This window comes from Bos taurus, chromosome 13, assembly GCF_002263795.3.
Source record: "Bos taurus isolate L1 Dominette 01449 registration number 42190680 breed Hereford chromosome 13, ARS-UCD2.0, whole genome shotgun sequence".
In the NCBI taxonomy this organism is placed as follows: Eukaryota; Metazoa; Chordata; class Mammalia; order Artiodactyla; family Bovidae; genus Bos; species Bos taurus.
The window spans coordinates 38,678,040-38,698,986 of NC_037340.1; the positions used below are offsets into that span (position 1 = coordinate 38,678,040).

At 43.4% G+C, this 20,947-nt stretch overlaps 1 protein-coding gene across 3 annotated transcripts in view; it reads left to right on the forward strand.

Moving 5' to 3' along the window:
* Positions 1 to 20,947, forward strand: part of DTD1 (D-aminoacyl-tRNA deacylase 1) — a 121,174-nt gene that overhangs the window by 84,446 nt on the left and 15,781 nt on the right. For 2 of the 3 annotated variants that reach the window (XM_059892572.1, NM_001038104.2), the window contains one exon: positions 1,035 to 1,588. The exons of the other annotated variant lie outside the window; for it this stretch is intronic. The gene's annotated coding sequence lies outside the window, so the exon portion shown is untranslated. Of the gene's footprint in view, positions 1 to 1,034; positions 1,589 to 20,947 lie in introns of those variants that run through there. 3 annotated transcript variants of the gene reach the window in all.

Here is a 20,947-nt window from a genome sequence, read left to right on the forward strand (position 1 = left end):
GGTTGCCATGTCAATCTTGGCATGACCATCTGGCTTTTGTTGTAGGCTCAGAATTGCAAAAGGAAATTCTAAGAATTGCCAAGGAAGACACTTGGGCATTCTATAGTAAAGAACCTACCCTCCTTTGAGCAATATAAAAAATATCCCAAGAACAAGCATTTAGTTTGTACCCTGTTCGTATGCTTTCTTTAGGCTCCCAATCCCTCTGCCTCCCTCATTGTTAAAAGTATTTGGAAATGAGCCTTGTATTTTTTTCAAGAGATTTGTCCATTTTATCCATGTCTAATTTGTGGGCATAAAGTTGCAATATATCCTTTTCATTCTTTTAATGTCTGTAAAATGTTCTGCTGTTGCCTCTTTGATTCCTGATACTCGTAACTTGTTTCTTCTCTTTTTTTCTTGATAAGTCTAGCAAGAAGTATATTAGTTTTAGTCATCTTTTTAAAAAATTTTCTCTTTTGTTTTTCTGTTTGAAATTTCATTACTTCCTGCTCTTGTTATTCCCCTTCTCCTGCTTGTTTTGGGTTTACTTTGCTTTTATTCTTTTAATTCCTTAAGATGGAAACTCCAATTATTGACTTGAAAGCTTTCTTGTTTTCTAATGTAATAAGCATTTGATACTATGAATTTTCCTCTAATCACTGCTATAGATGAATATCACAAATTTTGATTGTTGTATTTTCACTCACTTTAAAATGTTTTCTGATTTGCCATGTGACTTCTCTTGGATACAAAGACCATTCAGAAGTATGTTGTTTAATTCCCAGATACTTGGTTGGTGTCTTTTTGAGCTCTAAGGATGAAGTTCTGCTAAATTGGCATCTCTTTGGTGAGAGGTATTAGCACTGATACATGACAGCACGGCACATTTCTCCCAGTAAGGTGAAAAAAAACACTGTCATTCTCTTGTTGTTGTATGAACTTGAAAGGATATCTCTAGCTGTTTTGTTATGCTTGGTCATGTATTTTAATATGATTTGAAAGCAAATTTTGGGACCTTTCTGAGTAATATGTCTTATCTTTGTTCTTTTTAGTGCATTATCATTGGGCAGAACTGGATCCTGAAAAATTCATGAAAGATGCTAGGCACCTGTACTACTTTAAAGACTTGGACCTGAATCCTGAAAAGGAAGATGGAAATAAGAAACTGGGAACATACAAAAACACACAAAAGACCACCAAAGGAGCGTTACCATTTTTTGTTGCTGCTGTGGCTTAATAGAGGAGATGGGTGCTGCCAGGATGGGGAAGGTGCCCCATGCACAGGGCAGCAAGGAACACACTCAAGGGTCCCCTCAGGAAGGCCACGTTGGTTCCTCTGATTCTCGGCTTGCTCTTGGAACAGGCTGGCCCGACAGCACTTGTCATCAAGTCCTCCTTTCACCCTGTGGTGTGTTTCTGAGTGTCCATGATGGGTCCCAAATGCGGTCACACTGTCCATGTTTTTCCAAACACTGGCTAGGCCAGGGCTCATGTTAGGGTATAAAGAGAACATTCGTCCATGATAATACATTATGTGAGACCTTTGCATCTTATAAATTTTCTCTTTTTTTCTAAAAAGAAATAAACTCCAAAGCTCAACAAACCACTTTATTCTTAGCCAAATTCTGCTATGTTTCTTCTTAAGGATTGTGTTTATAGAAATATGACGTGTCTGACCCTTCTGCATATACATACACATCTTTCCAGATAACCCTTTTGCAGGGGGCCTTCCCTCAGGGTCCACACAGGCTCCTGCTTCTATGGTGAGAGCCTGTCTGTGGTGATTTATAGTTGGTGCCATTTTCCTTGGACAGTAAGTAGCAGGAAAGGGGAATGTGCCTGTGAAGGAAATCCTCTTCAGAAAGGCCAAGTGACTAACACCACGTGCATGCTGCTCTGTGTCTGGTTTATCCACCTCTGGGATGTAGCAGGGGGAAGCCCCACCATGCCAGACCACACAGATGACCTCCCAGGAGCCGCATGGCTGTCTGGGTGTCCAAGTCCCCATAGCAACGTGAAGGAAGAACCGTGTCTGGTAAAGGGTTTCTCAGTTAAGTTTGATCTAGTGGTACAACAGTGATAATTTTTAGACGTTATATGATGTCAATAATAATAATATATTACCATACATAATATACATAGCATATCTGTAATATACTAATGCCTATATAGTTATCCTCTCTTGAAATACTTCTTGCCTAAGTATAGAAGAGACATCCTTATTTGGCATTTTGGTGATGTTGAAACTTTTCTAAAAGCTCATGGCACCTGGTATTCCCAGGCAATCTCCCATCCAAGTCCTAACCAAGCCCGACTGTGCTTAGCTTCTGAGATCAGATGAGATGAGTCGCATTTAGGATGATAAGGCCATAGATGGGTAATGCTGACACTCTGTGACTTTATAATAATTTCTCAGCCCCTGTACTCTGATCCAGTTGTCTGCTTCATATAAGAACATAGCTGGAAAATAGGGGGAAAAAAGCTCAGATCACATCACCTCTGTACATTCAAGTACTTGGAACACAGAGTTGGAAAGGGGCTTGCTGAATTGCTTTATTCTGACCCAGTGCAGATTGTTCAGTATCCAGATGGTCCATTTGAATCTGCAGTGGTGTAAACCTCTTGGTTTGAAATCCTGGTGACCCAGATGCAGTTTGTGGTCATTCCTCCAGCCCACAGGCATTGAGGTCCAGGAAGCTGTCCTGTTTCCCTTGTCTAAGTCAGCTTTTACAGAGTGAATCTCCAGTTTTGTAGACTCTGTCGTAGGGCAATGGACTTGTTGAACAGATCTGTCAGGGGTTTCCTGCCATAGCATTTGATCACCAGCAGCTCATGCTGAGTGAAGAGCTGCAGCCTGTCTGTACAGACAGAAGAGCCTGTGTGCCTGGCATATGGACAGTGATGAAACACGAGGCTCATCGCTCACAACCCAGTTCCCGGATCCCACCTCAGAGGAACTCAGACAGACCTGAGTGTGAACAGTAGCATGTGGTCAACTTGATGAAGGATCTGAAAACCATAAAGGGAGATGAGCTGAAGGGGCAAAAACCAAGACTCTGAATATCTGAAGGACGTGAAAGAGACACTGGGTCAGAAACAAAAGTGGAGCAATGGGTTTAAGTGTCATTAACACAGATGCTGCCTTGATGGATGCAACCACACCATGTGATGGGGGGTGGCAATGTTGAGAGCGCTAGAGCAGAAGTTCTGAGCCTGCTTGTGTGGGGGAAGAGTTTTGTTTATTTTCATCACAGTCCAGGACCAGAGTACGTGCTCCAGTCCCTTATGTAAGATGATGTGGGACAGTCGGTCCTCTGCGCAGTGGTCATCCTCAGAGATGGAGAGCCAACCGTGTTTTTAAACATCTCCCCTCCCTCACAGTGTGCAGGGAATATGGTAGATGTCAGAAAATGTTTGCTGCTTTTGTAGCATTGGGTGGAAGAGTGCTTTTCCATCATCTTGGAAGGTCGCTTTCAACTCCAGGCAGCAGCAGAGGTGCGTGTATATACTTAATGGCCAGCTGGAGGGTCAGGTCTGACCGCAAGGCAAGGTTAGGAAGGAAACATGACAGCTCAGGAAGAAACCCCACGACATCCTCAACTGCCTCAGAGAGGCTGTTCATCCCTGCCTTCCTCAGGCTCCTATTCTCCTGCTGAAGGTCATTTCCAACTCTTACTGTGAGACAAGTGGCTAAAATTAGATTCTGGGGGCAGCTCTGCTTACAGAGTGTAAATCCCAGTCTTCATGTCCCTCCCAACCTGTCCGACTCCTCCTCGCTGCTTATTTATCAAACTCGCTGTTTATTGTCCACTAAAGCATGGTTTGACTGAGGATGGGAGAGAATCGTACCATGTACGGCTTTCCTGAGAGGTCTTGGCAGACTGTGGGCCTGGGACTTTAAACAGAGCACTGCCTGGTGCCACCGGGTAGCAGGGGCCTTTTAATCTTGCCTCCCGTGGTTTACTTTATAGGAGACAGACTTCTTCTGGCAACACAAAACACAGACCAAATACAGACACTTCCTGAGTGGAGGTGGGCGCCGAGCACCAGAGAGAGCAGAGAAGCCACGCCAAGGTCACGCAGCAGCTCACTTCAAGTCTGTTGAGATCAGGCCATCCCTGCCCAGGGGCCTTGGTCTCTCCCGTGGGCAGAGCTGCATGTGATCTCAAGGGCACAGCAGGCGCCCCATGCGTTGGAAGCTACTTTCCTGCAGTGGCCGCATCTCTTCTGTGGCTCGCACCAGCCTGCAGGCAACTAAAGCCTCACGTGTGTCCCGTGTGACCAGAGTCTGGCCAGTGGAAGGTACCCAGTGAAGAACTTAATCTTGTTCCTCTTGGGCTCAGGCCTCTTGGGCTTCTGTGTCATCCTGGCTCTTCCTCCAGCTCTGTGTTATCCTCAGATGAGTTTTTCTGTCTTTATCCAGGTCCTGGCTAAACATGCTGCACAGCGCAGCATGCAGAGTTGGCACCTGGTTAGGGATCTTCTTAACAGGTCAATAGATGCATCCGTCATGTTCTTACTCACCCCGCTTTCCTTCTCCCCGTGTCACCACTCTTGCCAAAGTCAAGCAACCCTGTTTTCAGAGTAATTTGGTGATTAATCCCTTGATTCTGTCAAACAGTATTAGTACAGCATCACTGTGTTACAGCATGACCGATTCAATGGACATGAACTTGGGCAAACTCCAGGAGATGGTGATGGACAGGGAGTCCTGGCATGGTGCCATCCATGGAGTCCCAGAGCAACTGAACAAGAACAACTGTGCCACTTGTGAACCCATGCTGACTTCTGACCAGCGCTGTGCTGTTCCACAGGCCCCCAACATAACTTCTTCATCATCATTGGTTCTAGAATGTTTTCAGATGATGCAGTGTTTATCTTCATTTATTTCACTCTTAACCCCCTCAAGTTTCATCTGTATTGTTGCTAATGACGGGATCTTCTCCTTTCTCTTGGCTGAATAATATTTCATTGTGTGTACTGACTGCATTTTCTTCATCCATTCGTCCATTGACAGGCACTTAACATTGTTCCCATATCTTGGCTGTTGTGAATAAGGCTGCAGTGGATATGGGAGTGTGAGTTTATCTTCCAGATACTGGTTTTGTTTCCTTCAGATATATGACCAGGAGTGGAATTGCTGGATCATGTGGTACTTCTATTTTTTAATTTTTTGAGGCACCCCCGAGCTGTTTTCCACAGTGGCTGTACCAATTTACATTCCCATCAATGATGTACTAGGGTTCCCATTTCTTCGTACCTTCACAAACATTGGAAATCTCTTTCCTTTTTAAGAACAGCCATCCTAACAGATGTGAAATGAAATCTCGTAGTTCTGATTTCCTTGAAGATTAGTGGTGTTGGGCACTTTTTCATGTACCTGTTGACTTTCTGTATATCTTCCTTGGAAAAAATTTGTCTATTCAGTTTCTTTGCCTATTTGTAAATCAAGTTCCTTATTTATTGTTTGCTATTGAGTTGTACAGGTTCCTTACATATTTGGAATATTAATCCCTTACCAGGTCTATGGTTTGCAAATATTTCCTTTTATTACATGGCTTTCCTTTACATTCTGCAGATTGTTTCCTTTGCTCTGCAGAAGAAGCTTTCTAGTTTTTTAGTTCCTCTTGTTTGTGTTTTTGTTGCCTGTACTTTTGCTGTCATATCCAAGAAATCACTGCAAAGAACAATGCCATGGAGTTTCTTACCTATATTTTCTTCTAGGAATATTATATCGGCTATTATATTTAAGTCTTTAACCCATCTTGAACTAATTTTTGTGAGTGGTGTAGAATAGGGTCCGATGTCTTTTTCTGCATGTGTTTATCCAGTTTTCCCCACACCGTTTGTTGAAGAGGCTGTCCTTCCCCCATTGCATATTCTTGGCTCCCATGTCAAATATTAGTGGAACATATTTTATAAGCACAGACATAAATTAGGTTTATTTCTGGGCTCTCAATTCTCTTCCATTGGTCTCTGTGTCTGTTTTTATGCCAGTATCATACCATTCTGATTACTTTATAATATAGGTTGAAATCAGGAAGAATGAAGCTTCCAGCTTTGTTCTTTCTGAAGATTGCTGTGACTGTTTGGGGTCTTCTGTGGTTCCATATCAATTTTAGGATTGTTTTCCCTATTTCTGTGAAAAATGCCAGTGGAATTTTGCATTTAATATATGGATGGTTTTGGGTAGTATGGACATTTTAAGAATATGAATTCTTTCAGTCCATGAACAAGGGCTTTTCATCCAGTTATTTGTGTCTTCCTTAATTTCTTCCATTGTGTCTTAAAGTTTTCAATGTATGGGTTTTTTACCTACTTTTTAAAAATTTATTCCTAAGTATTTACTGCTTTGATGTCATTGTATATGGGGTTGTTTTCTTAATTTTTCTTTCTGATAGTTTTAAGTGTATAGAAAGGCAACTGATTTTTGTATATAGACTTTTTATTCTGAAACTTTACTGGATTTGTTTATTAGTTCTAACAGGTTTTTTTGGTATAGTATTTAGGATTTTCTGTATATAAGATCACATCATCTACTGAGGTGTTTTCCTCTGAAGTCTTGAAACCTTCAAAGTCATCCATAAGTGTTGGAATTAACTTCTTCCAAACTTCTGTTAATGTTGGTATTTTGACCTCTTCCCCTGAGTCATGAATTCCTCAATGGATCTTGAGTGGTGAATCCTTTCTAGAAGGTTTTCAGTTGACTTTGTCCAGATCTATCAGAGACTCACTCTATGTGGCAGCTATGGCCCATGGAATGTATTTGTTAAAAAAACTAATACTTGAAAGTAGAAATGACACCTTGCTCTGTGGGCTACAGAATGGATACGGTCGGTGTTCACAAGCATGACCACAACATGCGTTATGTCCGTCTCTATCAGAGCTCTTGGTGACCAGGTACATTGTGAATGAACAGTAATATTTTGAAAGGAATCTTTTTTTTCTGAGCAGTAGCTCTCAATAGTGAGCTTAAAACATTCAGTGAATTTCTCCTCTCTAGATATTAAAGTCCTGGGTGGCATCTTCTAACCCGAGGTTGTTTCATCTCATTGACAACCTACTGTTTAGTGCAGCCACCTTCAGTCATTATCTCGGCTAAGTCTTCTGTGTGACTGGCTGTAGCTTCTTCATCAGCACTTGCTGCTCTGCCTTGTACTTCTCTCATGGAGACGGCTTCATTCCTTAAATCTCATGAACCCATCTCTGCTAGCCTCACACATTTCTTCATTTCTTCTGCAGCTTCCTCACCTGTCGTAGTCTTCCCAGAATGGAAGAGAGGCAAGGCCTGGCTCTAGAGGAGGCTTTGCCTTGAGGCAGTATTCTGGCTGATTGGATCTTCTGACCAGACCACTTTGACTTTTTCTCCATTGGCACCAAGGCTGTTTCTTTTCATTTGTGGGTTCCCTGCTTCCTGGTAGCTCAGCTGGTTAAGAATCTGCCTGCATTGCAGGAGACCTGGGTTCGATCCCTGGGTTGGGAAGATCCCTTGGAGAAGGGAACAGCTACCCACTCCAGTATTCTGGCCTGGAGAATTCCATGGACTGTATAGTCCGTAGAGTTGCAAAGAGTTGGACACGACTGGGCGACTTTCACTTTTCACTTCACTTTCACTGCTTCCTGGGACCTTTGGCAAATGCCCAGTTGGCCAGTAGCTTTGCCTCTGCCCTGTTCACTGCCTCCGTCTGCTGTCACTGCCAAACTGGTCCCACCTGGACGACCACTTCAACAGGTTGCCTGTTTCTCCAGCTCACCTCCTCCAGTGAGCCTGGGCTTCCTCACAGCGTAGCAGCCTCAGGGTTCCAGGAGGTTGCTGGACCCCTTAAGGCCTAGACTCAGAAATCACACACCATCACACCCGCCATATTCTAATGGTCAAAGTAAGTCAGAAGGCCAGCCCAGATCCAGGTGGTGTGGAGACATAGACTTCAAGGATGGAGTCTTGATGGGAGGGGCAGCAATGTCCCATTGCAAAGGGACACATGTTCACTGGCGGCCATTATCACAGTGACCTGCCAAATCCCGCGATTTGCCGAGTGAGGGTCAACAAGCACATGCCTCACCAGGAGAAGACTGGGACTCTTTCTCCTGCAGCACTTATGCATGAACAATAAAAATAGACACTAGTTAACTTAAACCTAACGAACATTAGAAGGGCATTAGGAAGCTCACAGACTTGATGGAAGCATTTTTCATTGAGAGCTCAACAGTGATAGGAAGCTTCCCTGGTGGTCTAGTGGTTGAGAGTCAGCCTGCCAATGCAGGGGTCATGGGTTCAATCCCAGGTCAGGAAGGATCCCACATGCCGCACAGCAAGTAAGCCCTGTGCACCACAGGCACTGAGCCAGTGCTCTAGAGCCTGTGAGCCAGAATTACTGAGCCCCCACGCTGCAGCTGCTGAAGCCCATGTGCCTAGAGCCTGAGTTCTGCAACAAGAGAAGCCCACTGCAATGAGAAGCCCATACCACAACGAAGAGTAGTCCCCTCTTGCCGCAACTAGAGAAAGCCCTGCACACAGCAACTGAGATCCAGCACAACCAAAAAGAAAAAAAAAAAGTGATAGAGAGCAGCCCTGAGGATCCCTGAAGGAACCTTTGTAGGGAACGGCCTCTGGGATAACTTCTGATTTGGGGGTTGGGTGGGAGGTGAGTCTTTGTCATTTGGCTCATGATTCAGATTCCTTGAGAGTGTGACACAGCATAAGGAATATGGTCAATAACAGTGCAGTAACTTTGTGAGGGCAGGTGGTTACTAAGCTTAACGTGGTGTATGGATGTGTCAAGTCAAAGTAGGACATCTGAAACCAACTTTATATTGTATGTCAACTCTATCTCATTAAAAACAATTCCGATTCCTTGAGGAGCTGACTTGGGATGTCTTCCCACTGCTCACGTTGGTAAGGGTGGGCAGGGCACTTTTGCTGATGGGACCTCATGGATTGGGGGTGGTGGGGTGTCCCTGAGGAAAAGTGAGGTGCTGTGTGAACATCAGGGAGGTGCCTACTGACTTCTGATGACCTCCTAAGGAAGTGTATGTGGACCCTTTGGGCCTGACAGTGACTTATGTCAGAACATCACCAATTTATTATTTTATCTCACTGCTTCTGCTTCCCCCTCAACCCTCAGTGAAAACAATCATTAAAAAGCCTTTTTCCTCTTCTTCATGCAAAATGCAACTTTAGTTTAACCTGTGTCTCACTGGATCTAACTTTGTAAATGAAAGTGTTCCCAGAGGTTCTCTCACTTGCTCTGTTTGTTCTCAGCATCCTCTCTGAGACATTTAGCCCCTGTCCTGACATCAGTCCTCACCTGCCCACAGGTGACTCCTCTATTGGGCACTGACTTCCAGCCTTCCTTGTGAATCTTCCACCCAGATCCCCTGGACTCAATCTGCTCTCCCTCCCCAAATACCTGTAGCAGGTACCCCCATCAGATACATGCACTCACCATCACTGTCAATCCCCTAGCTCATGTCTTCCTGTGCTGTAGATTGTGGGAAGCTGAAAGGGCCTTTTCTGAGACTCCCATGCAGCTGGGGAGCCATGCTTGGCTGAATTCCTCCAAGCAGACCCATCCACGTGAGACAAGATGACACATGGATGCTGCTTCTGGGGCGGCATGGGATCTTCCACTATCCACACCTCCAAAATCAGACTGTGTATGGTGACAGCAGTAGGGTTTCTGCTGGAACATTCCTGTGGGGAGGTGGGACATGTCTCCCGGCTGCATCACTCCTGGCCATGTAAGCACCTGAGCTTCCTGCCCCCTTAGATGTTTTGTGAGACAGCTAATAGAATAAACCTTGTCTGCTTAAACTTGTTGCAGTGGATTCTCTTGTCTGCAAATAAGAACCCTGCGTGATATAAACACTCACTAGCTCCCCCAGTAGTTGTTGTGAAAGTCACTCAGTTGTGTCTGACTCTTTGCAACCCCATGAACTATACAGTCCATGGAATTCTCCAGGCCAGAATACTGGAGTGGGTAGCCTTTCCCTTCTCAACCAGGGATCTTCCCAACCCAGGGATCAAACCCAGGTCTCCTGCAATGCAGGCAGATTCTTTACCATCTAAACCACAAGGGAAGCCCAAGAATACTGGAGTGGGTAGCCTATCCCTTCTCCAGTGGACCTTCCTGACCCAGGAATCGAACCAGGGTCACCTGCATTGCAGGCGCATTCTTTACTGACTGAGCTATGAGGGAAGCCCCAGTGCTGTAGTGTAAATGTTGAACAACAGACTCTGTTCCCAACAGCAGCAAAAAAGCCTGATATTCCATACTTCCACCAGCAGTGTACGAGAATTCCAACTGCTTTGTCTTCCTCCTGATTTTGTCAGCACTTTATTGAGGTTGGTAAAAGAAGGGATATAGTTTTCAGACAATCCAATATCATAACATGACTTTGGGTGGGGACAGTATATTAACACACACACACACATTTTTATAAACCTTGACATTGCAGTTTTTAAGAAGTTGTTTCTTGGGTCTTTGGAGTCCAACTTCTTATTTTTTAAAAAATTTTTATTGGAGTGTAGTTGATTTACAATTTTGTATTCATTTCAGGTATGGAGGAAGACGTAGCAACCCACTCCAGTATTCTTGCTTAGAGAATTCCATGGACAGAGGAGCCTGGCAGGCTACAGTCCATGGGGTCGCAAAGAGTTGGTTGGACACAACTGAGCAAATTTTACTTCACTCACTTCACTTCAGGTGTATAGCACAGTGAATCAGTTAGACATATATCCACTCCTTTTTAGAGTCTTTTCCCATATAGACCACTGCAGAGTATTGAGTAGAGTTCCCTGTGCTATATGATAGGTCCTTACTAATTACCTATTTTGTATATAGTAGTTTACATATGTCAACCCCAGTCTCCCAATTTATCTCTCCCTAGCTCCTCATTTTTTGAACCTGTTTGGTCACAGGTTAAGAATTTAGGGAAATCTTCAAGGTATTGTTTGATTTGAGCTAGAAAAACCTCTCCAAATTTGGGCATAGCTCCCTGGTTGTTCCTGTCTTTGAAGAGGAAGAGCCGTCTCATCACCCATCCAGGACGTTTTTTTTCATGTCCTCAATCGTCCTATGAATATGGGAGGAGACTGTGAATGGAGGGGCTCAGGTATGGCAGGTCAGGTATGACCAATGTGTATTCAGTTGTCATTTCCACGTTGAATCAGGAAGCACATTCAGAAACGAGAGGCATATGGTCAGCAGCCAATTAACAGCCTTGGTGGAATTCTGATCAGTTCAGGAAATGGTGTTAAATTGAAACCATGGCCAGCTCTGTCTGTTAATGAGCTGTGCTGTTCCCTCCACCCCACTCCAGTGTTCTCCCTGACTCCCTGAGTCAGAGGAGTCACAGCTGCTGAGGCTAGAATCTGACCTCAGTACTGGCTTCAGTTTTTCGTCTGCAGGGACTTTTCTTGTTTAACCATCCATGGCCACATTCTCAGCACATGATAACAAATGCCCAGAGAAGTCCTTGGTTTTTGATGTCAGGGTTTTTAATAAAGGGACTCGGGCCCGATGTATTGTTTGCTGGTGTGTGTGCGTGTGTGTGTGTGTGTGAATGGGTGTGTGTGTGGCGTGGACAGGGGAGATTGAAGGCAGGGTGGGTGATGAAAGAGGTAGAGAGGTGGTGAATCACTCATTCCAGAGAACCAATTAAATTACCTCCAGGTAGTCCATCATGTCGACCGTTTCCTGTTGTCTTTTCTCCCCTCCTTGGTGCTGGCGACCAGATCCTTTGGGATCCGGTGACTGGAGCAGGCACCTGCTGGTCTGCTCAGGTCCAAGCAGCTCATGCTGTGCTTCTTTAGCTGTCGACATAGGAATTGCATTCATTACCTTGTGCCCCACTTTTGAAGCTTCCAGAAATAGGAATTTTACTGTCAAACCTCAGTGGAGGGAGTCCGTTCTCCTAATAGTAAGGACAACACAAAAACAGCACATAATGGGGCCTAAAAAGTGTGTCCTTGTAAAATGTCAGACCCAGTCATCTGGGTTTAACTTACTTTCATCTGGTTCTGCCTAACTTGCCCAACTACAGGCATGACTGCACTCACTCCTGGATTCCGTGGCAGCTGTTTTCTCCTGTGTTTTCTCATTAGTGTCTGTGATTCTAATGTGGCAGATTCAATTCCCCTTGATTCTCCTCCCCATTCAACAGTTGACTCAGTATATCAGTTAGGTTTTGCTGTGTAACAGGCCATCTAAAAACGGTGTGGCTTAGAATAACACATGTTATCTTTAATTGATTTAATTTTTTAGAGCAGTTTTAGGTCCATAGCAAAACTGAGTAGAAAATACAGAGAGTTCCCATATTCTCCTGGCCTTACACATGCACAGCCTCCAGTACCATCAATGTACCTCATCAAGGTGGGACATTTGTTAAAATCAGTGAACCTATGTTGAGACATCATTATCACCCAAAAGCTACAGTGTACATAAGGACTGACTCTTGGTGTTGTACATCCAGTGGGTTTTGACAAGTGATGACCTGTAAGAATTCCATGGACAGAGGAGCCTGGTGGGCTACAGTCCATGGAGTCACAAGAGTCAGACACGACTGAGCAACTAAACCATCATCATCATCCATTGATATGGGGCTTCTTTCGTAGCTCAGATGGTAAAGAATCTGCCTGCAGTACAGGGGACCCAGGTTCAATCCTTGGGTCAGGGAGACGCCCTGGAGAAGGGAATGGCTACCCATACTAGTATTCTTGCCTAGAGAATTCTGTAGACAGAGGAGCCTGCTGGGCTACAGTCCATGGGATCACAAAGAGTCAAACATGACTGACTGACTAATGCTACACTACTACTTCGATGACTCTCCACTGATACGGTATCATACAGAATAGTCACACTGCCGAAACTCCTCTGTGCTCCACCTGTTCATTCCTCCCTACCCCCAAACCCCTGACATCCACTGATCTTTTTCTCTGTGTCCATAATTTTGCCTTTTCTAGAATGTCATATAGTTGGACTCATACAGTATGTAGCTTTTTCAGATTGGCTTCTTAGCAACATGCTTTGAAGTTTCCCTGTATCTTTTCATGGCCTGATAGTTCATTTCTTTTTAGTGCTTAATAGTATTCCATTGGGAGAAGGCAGTGGCAACCCGCTCCAGTACTCTTGCCTGGCAAATCCCATGGACAGGGGAGCCTGGTAGGCTGCAGTCCATGGGGTCGCTAGGAGTTGGATACAACTGAGCCACTTCACTTTCACTTTTCACTTCCATGCATTGGAGAAGGGAATGGCAGCCCACTCCAGTGTTCTTGCTTGGAGAATCCCAGGGACAGGGGAGCCTCGTGGGCTGCCGTCTATGGGGTCGCACAGAGTCGGACACGACTGAAGCAACTTAGCAGCAGCAGTATTCCATTGTGTGAATGTACCATAGTTCATTTTTAACCCACTGAGGTACATCTTGGTTGCTACAAGTTTTGGCAATCATGCATAACACTGCTATCAATATCCTTGCGTGGGTTTTTGTGTGGATATAGTTTTCAGTTCATTTGAGTAAATACCAAGGAGCACAACAGCTGGATCCTATAGTCAGTGTGTGTTTAGTTTTGTAAGAAACTGCCAAACTGTCTTCCAAAGTGGCTGCTCCATTTTGCATCCCCCCAGCAGGGGATGAGAGTGCCGGTTGCTCCACGTCCTCTCCAGCAGTAGGTGTTGTCAGTGTGTGGATTTTGGCTGTTCTGATCGCTTGTATGTTGGTAACACACATTTTTCCTTTCTCAAGGTTCTGTGGATCGTTTAGGTGGCTCTTCTCACATGGGCTTCTTGGCCGGGCTGGGTGATCTAGGCATCTCACTTTTATTTCTGGGGCCTTGGTCCATGTGGCCTCTCACCCTCCAGCAGTCTTCTTCAGATGGTGGTGGAATATCTCCAATAATCAGAGGGCATGGCTAATGGTGCAGCACTTTTTAAGCTCCTGCTTGTCTTAAGTTTGCTGCATCCCACTGTCTAAAGCAAGTCACTTGGACAGACCCAGACCAAAGGGATGGAGAGATGGACTTCACTTCTTGATGGAAGGAGCTGAAAAATATCGTGACCTCCCTCCGCCCCCATTTCTTCCATCTGTGGCAACCAGTGACTGGGACATCTAACTCAGCAACGGGATAACCTCTGATATTACATTCAAAATCTCTAGATCTCCAGTTTAGGAGTCACCCAGAAAAGCAATTTCTTGTTAGTGCAGGGAAATCTTAGAGGAAGGAGATTAGATAATCGCATTCTTCTTTTCTAATTACCCAGTTGGTTTTATTCCAAAGGGGCATCACTATCTCCTTGGATCCATTAGGAACTCCCAGCCTCTGGTCTTAATGCTTCATAAAAGAAGAGCAATACATTTATTCTTATCTTCACCTTCTTAACTGCTGAGGAAGATGTTGTTGAAGTTTAAGGGGTGATCATTAATCATGTGTCTTCCTCTTCCATCTTTGGAATCAGTTGAGAAATAGATGTAAGCCATGGGAATTGGAGGTCAGAGTAGCACCTCTGTTGCTGGTAGCCCTGGACCAGAGAACATGGTTTATGCTACAGTCAGCCAAGGCTCCCTGCTTCTTCCCCCAGGACTTGGGGTGCCCATGAGCAGTGGTACTTGGGTCTGCAGAGCAGGTCCACTGGCTGGTGCCAGTGGAGAAAGGAGAAAGGAGAATCGTTGCCTCTCACGTTTCAGGTCACGGCAGTCAAGACAAGGGGATCGAAGCAGGGCCTGGGAGCCTGGGGAGGAGAGGTCACTCAGGCTCTGTGTGGTTGTGATTCCAGCTTCCCCTTCAATACCAGTCAGCCATAGCTTTCCCCTGGGGAGGAGTAGGGAGGGAGAAAGTGGAAGGTTGGGTGGACACTTTCCTCCAATACTTTCTGTTCTGATTTGTGGGCACTTTTTTCTGTGTGCATATGTATTTAAAACCTCTCATTGAAGTGTAATATACCTCTGCAGAAGAGCACACATCATAAATGTGTGGTTCAATACATTTTCCCAAATTAAAAACACTCAGATCGAGATTTAGAAAATTACTAGCTCTCTAGAAGCTATATGAACTCCTTTTGGCAGGGGGAGGTGGAGGGTCTGGCTTCTTTTGTTCAAAACAATGACTGTGAATTTCACTATGTTGTGTATAGATGTAGATTGTTAATTCTCATTGCTGTTTAGTTTCCTGTAATTTATCCATTCTACTGTTGATGGGCATATGGGTGGTTACCACATTTGGCTGATTAAAGTCATTCTAATATGTGTCTTTTAAGAAAAAATGTAGATATTTGTTTGGTATATCCCTGGAAATATTGTCTGGGACCCAGCAATTCCACTTGTACAGATATATCCAAAAAAACAAAAACAACCTACCCATTTTAGATACTGAAACCTCTTTCCCAGAGTGGAACTCTTTGGCGTTCTTATTGGCAGCATTATGAGAGTTCCAGCTGCCCTTGTCCTTCCTCCTAATACTTTGGAAAAGGCCAATGTTCCTGTTCTATAGATGAGGGTGAAATACCCAGAGAGGGAGGAAATGAGTTCCCCTATAATTAAAAACAGAAAAAAAGTTGTAAATAATTAAAAAAAATTAAAAGTGTATGAGCCCTTCTTAATTTTTGAATGCATTTCAAAATAAGTTGCAGACTATGAACAGATGGGGTCTTTTCAGGGGCAACACCACCCTGCAAACAGGAGAGCAATTTATGACCTAACTTTAGAAACTGGAGATACTCTCAAAGTCTCACCCATCTGGGTGGAGGAAGGGTTTTTGTGGACAAAAAGTTCCTGCACAGAAACTGTGATAAAATACCCACTAGTGGCTGTAGCGATGGAGTGGGAGTGTTTAACCCTTCAGCCATGCCAACAACATGCTCCTTCTTTGAAAATAGGGTGCAGAGTGTTAGCAAGTGAAGAAGAGTGACCGGTCATCATGCAGTTTGACTCATCTCCTTTGTAGCAGAGACGAGAGAAGGGAGTCTTTTGGCTTCATTGATTCTGGCTCTTGTCTGACTTCTCAGGGGAAGGACCACATGCTCTAATGAGGGGTTCCAGACACTGGAGATACCTGAAGATCAGGCGAATACATGCTGACAGCTCTCTCCTTTGAGAAGTTTGCCTCCCTCCTGCACTCCTTGGGGGCACTTTATATGCATTGCCTGGCAGCGGGGTTTATTATCTTTTTGCAACCGGTAGAAAAGTGAGGCTGCTGCTGCTGCTGCTGCTGCTGCTGCTAAGTCACTTCAGTCGTGTCCGACTCTGTGCGACCCCATAGACGGCAGCCCACCAGGCTCCCCCATCCCTGGGATTCTCCAGGCAAGAACACTGGAGTGGGTTGCCATTTCCTTCTCCAATGCATGAAAGTGAAAAGTGAAAATGAAGTCCTCAGTCGTGTCCGACCCTCAGCAACCCCATGGACTGCAGCCTTCCAGGCTTCTCTGTCCATGGGATTTTCCAGGCAAGAGTACTGGAGTGGGGTGAGAAAAGTGAGGCAGGGAGGCTCAAAAGACTCTCTGGGGGCTATCAGGGAGCCAGATGTTCAGCTGGAAATAGAAACCGAGAGCTCCAGGAAATCCAGACAGCCTGAGTGGGCCCCTTAATCTCTGGACCCTTCTGTGTCTTTTTAGACAATAAGCCTTTCCTTGAAAGAGTTTCCGCCCCCCCCCAAGGACAGGGCTGCCAGCTCTCCTGCAGGATGTTGTAAAAAGGTGACATTTAACAGTGGAAATTGAAACCCTAATTGACTTCTCCTGCAGCAGAAAAAGAAGTGCCCTGTGTTCTATCTCTTGGCCCCATGTTTGTAATTGTCCCCGTGGGGTTCTACCTTGAGGGGAGCTGAAGAGGCAAAATAGAACAGTTCACTGGAATTGGTGTGGTTACACGCTTGAGATTTGTTTCTCCTGTGCAGTGGAAGCTATGGAGGGGGCCATTCAAGCAGACAGAGGCTCCACGTCACTAGACCCCAAATCGAAGCTGCCCCAGAATCTCTTGCAGTGATAAATAAAGAGGTGAGTTCTCCATTTCCAGAGCTAGGTGAATAAGGGGCTGTGATTATTTGGCTTAGGTGTGTTACTTCTTTGGCTAGTAGAATTTTAACAGAAATGTGAGCAAAGTCTTGGCACAAACTTGTGCAGGAGGTCTTGCCTTCTTGTATTGTGGTCTTCATAGTGAGAAGAACCTGCCCCTGGGAGCCTGCTGATCAAGCAGAACGAGAGACACAGGGCCTGGAGCCTAGGCCAGTGGACCCCCACCAGACTGGCCAATCCCTAACCTCTCTGAAGCCATGTAAGCAAGAAATAATTGCTTATTATTGTGAGCCTCTGAGATGTGATGGTTTGTTATGCAGCACTTTATGTTATAGATGACTGATAACGAGGCTGCCAAATAGAGAATAAGTAGAGATTCTTCATGTGCTATGGACAAAATTTGCGTATGTTCAACTTGGAATTGTCACATAACCAGCACTTAGTAACTGAGAGGAACTGAGTTCAACAGGGTGATTGTATTTCATATGTTTAAAAAGAATGGTGTGAACCGTACTATGTATTCTGAGTGTCTGGCCTGCCTTCTAAATGACTGTAACTTTTATGAATCCTTTTCTAATAGCCTTTTCCCCATCTTTTCACCAGTCAGTTTGTTGACATCTACCTATAATTCAGTACTAGGCTGATTCATGGACACTCATATACTCCTATATTGCTGTATTTGTTTTGTTACATGTCTATCTATCCATCCGTCAATCCTCTTGTCTTTTAATGCATTTCAAAACAAGTTGCAAGCATGAGTACACATCACTCCATGGAGAATTTTGACAGATGAATATACCCATCACCCCTGAGTTTCTTCATGCCACTTCCCAGTTAATCTCACCCTCACACCTCAGAGTAAAGAGTCTTTTGATTTTTTTTCCATTATAGATTAGTTTTGCCAGTTTTAGAACTTCACGTTTGTTGTTGTTCAGTCACTAAGTCCTGTCGACTCTTTGCAACCCCATGGACTGCAGCACGCCAGGCTTCTCTGTTCTTCACTACCTCCCAGAGTTGTCTCAGACTCATGTCCATTGAGCTGGTGTTTCTATCTAATCATCTCATCCTCTTCACCCCCTTCTCCTAAAGGGAATTTATATTATGCAGTCTTTTGGCATAACATTTTTGATATTCATTCCTGTTGTGTCTGTCATTAAAGGTCCTCACTGGAGGCTGAACAACATGCTGCTGAATAACCAACAAATCACAGAAGAAATCAAAAAAGAAATCAAAATATGCATAGAAATGAATGAAAATGAAAATACAACAACCCAAAACCTGTGGGGCACTGTAAAAGCAGTGCTAAGGGGAAGGTTCAAGAAACAAGAAAAAAATCCAATAAATAACCTAACCCTACACCTAAAGCAACTAGAAAAGGAAGAAATGAAGAACCCTAGGGTTAGTAGAAGGAAAGAAATCTTAAAAATTAGGGCAGAAATAAATGCAAAAGAAACAAAAGAGACCATAGCAAAAATCAACAAAGCTAAAAGCTGGTTCTTTGAAAGGATAAATAAAATTGATAAACCATTAGCCAGACTCATCAAGAAACAAAGGAAGAAAAATCAAATCAATAAAATTAGAAATGAAATTGGAGAGATCACAACTGACAACACAGAAATACAAAGGATCATAAGAGACTACTATCAGCAATTATATGCCAATAAAATGGACAACTTGGAAGAAATGGACAAATTCTTAGAAAAGTACAACTTTCCAAAACTGAACCAGGAAGAAATAGAAAATATTATCAGACCCATCACAAGTACAGAAATTGAAGCCATAATCAGAAATCTTCCAGCACACAAAAGCCCAGGTCCAGACAGCTTCACAGCTGAATTCTACCAAAAATTTAGAGAAGAGCTAACACCCATCCTACTCAAACTCTTCCAGAAAATTGCAGAGGAAAGTAAACTTCCAAACTCATTCTATGAGGCCACCATCACCCTAATACCAAAACCTGACAAAGATGCCACAAAAAAAAGAAAACTACAGGCCAATATCACTGATGAACATAGATGCAAAAATCCTTAACAAAATTCTAGCAATCAGAATCCAACAACACATTAAAAAGATCATACACCATGACCAAGTGGGCTTTATCCCAGGGATGCAAGGATTCTTCAGTATCTGCAAATCAATCAATGTAATACACTACATTAACAAATTGAAAAATAAAAGCCATATGATCATCTTAATAGATGCAGAGAAAGCCTTTGACAAAATTCAACATTCATTTATGATAAAAACTCTCCAGAAAGCAGGAATAGAAGGAACATACCTCAACATAATAAAAGCTATATATGACAGACCCACAGCAAACATCCTCAGTGGTGAAAAATTGAAAGCATTTCCCCTAAAGTCAGGAACAAGACAAGGGTGCCCACTTTCACAACTACTATTCAACATAGTTTTGGAGTTTTGGCCACAGCAATCAGAGCAGAAAAAGAAATAAAAGGAATCCAAATTGGAAAAGAAGAAGTAAAACTCTGTTTGCAGATGACATGATCCTCTACATAGAAAACCCTAAAGACTCCACCAGAAAATTACTAGAGCTAATCAATGAATATAGTAAAGTTGCAGGATATAAAATCAACACACAGAAATCCCTTGCATTCCTATACACTAATAATGAGAAAATAGAAAGAGAAATTAAGGAAACAATACCATTCACCATTGCAATGAAAAGAATAAAAAACTTAGGAATATATCTACCTAAAGAAACTAAAGACCAATATATAGAAAACTATAAAACACTGGTGAAAGAAATCAAAGAGGACACTAATAGATGGAGAAATATACCATGGATTGGAAGAATCAATATAGTGAAAATGAGTATACTACCCAAAGCAATCTATAGATTCAATGCAATCCCTATCAAGCTACCAATGGTATTTTTCACAGAGCTAGGACAAATAATTTCATAATTTGTATGGAAATACAAAAAACCTCGAATAGCCAAAGCAGTCTTGAGAAAGAAGAATGGAACTGGAGGAATCAACCTGCCTGACTTCAGGCTCTACTACAAAGCCACAGTCATCAAGACAGTATGGTACTGTCACAAAGACAGAAATATAGATCAATGGAACAAAATAGAAAGCCCAGAGATAAATCCACACACCTATGGACACCTTATCTTTGACAAAGGAGGCAAGAATATACAATGGAGAAAAGACAATCTCTTTTAACAAGTGGTGCTGGGGAAACTGGTCAACCACTTGTAAAAGAATGAAACTAGAACACTTTCTAACACCATACACAAAAACAAACTCAAAATGAATTAAAGATATAAATGTAAGACCAGAAACTATAAAACTCCTAGAGGAGAATATAGGCAAAACACTCTCCGACATACATCACAGCAGGATCCTCTATGACCCACCTCCCAGAATATTTGAAATAAAAGCAAAAATAAACAAATGGGACCTAATTAAAATTAGAAGCTTCTGCACAACAAAGGAAACTATAAGCAAGGTGAAAAGACAGCCTTCAGAATGGGAGAAAATAATAGCAAATGAAGTAACTGACAAAGAACTAATCTCAAAAATATACAAGCAACTCCTGCAGCTCAATTCCAGAAAAATAAACGACCCAGTCAAAAAATGGGCCAAAGAACTAAACAGACATTTCTCCAAAGAAGACATACAGATGGCTAGCAAACACATGAAAAGATGCTCAACATCACTCATTATCAGAGAAATGCAAGTCAAAACCACAATGAGGTACCATTTCACACCAGTCAGAATGGCTGCGATCCAAAAGTCTACAAGCAATAAATGCTGGAGAGGGTGTGGAGAAAAGGGAACCCTCTTACACTGTTGGTGGGAATGCAAACTAGTACAGCCACTATGGAGAACAGTGTGGAGATTCCTTAAAAAACTGGAAATAGAACTGCCATATGACCCAGCAATCCCACTGCTGGGCATACACACTGAGGAAACCAGAATTGAAAGAGACACCTGTAC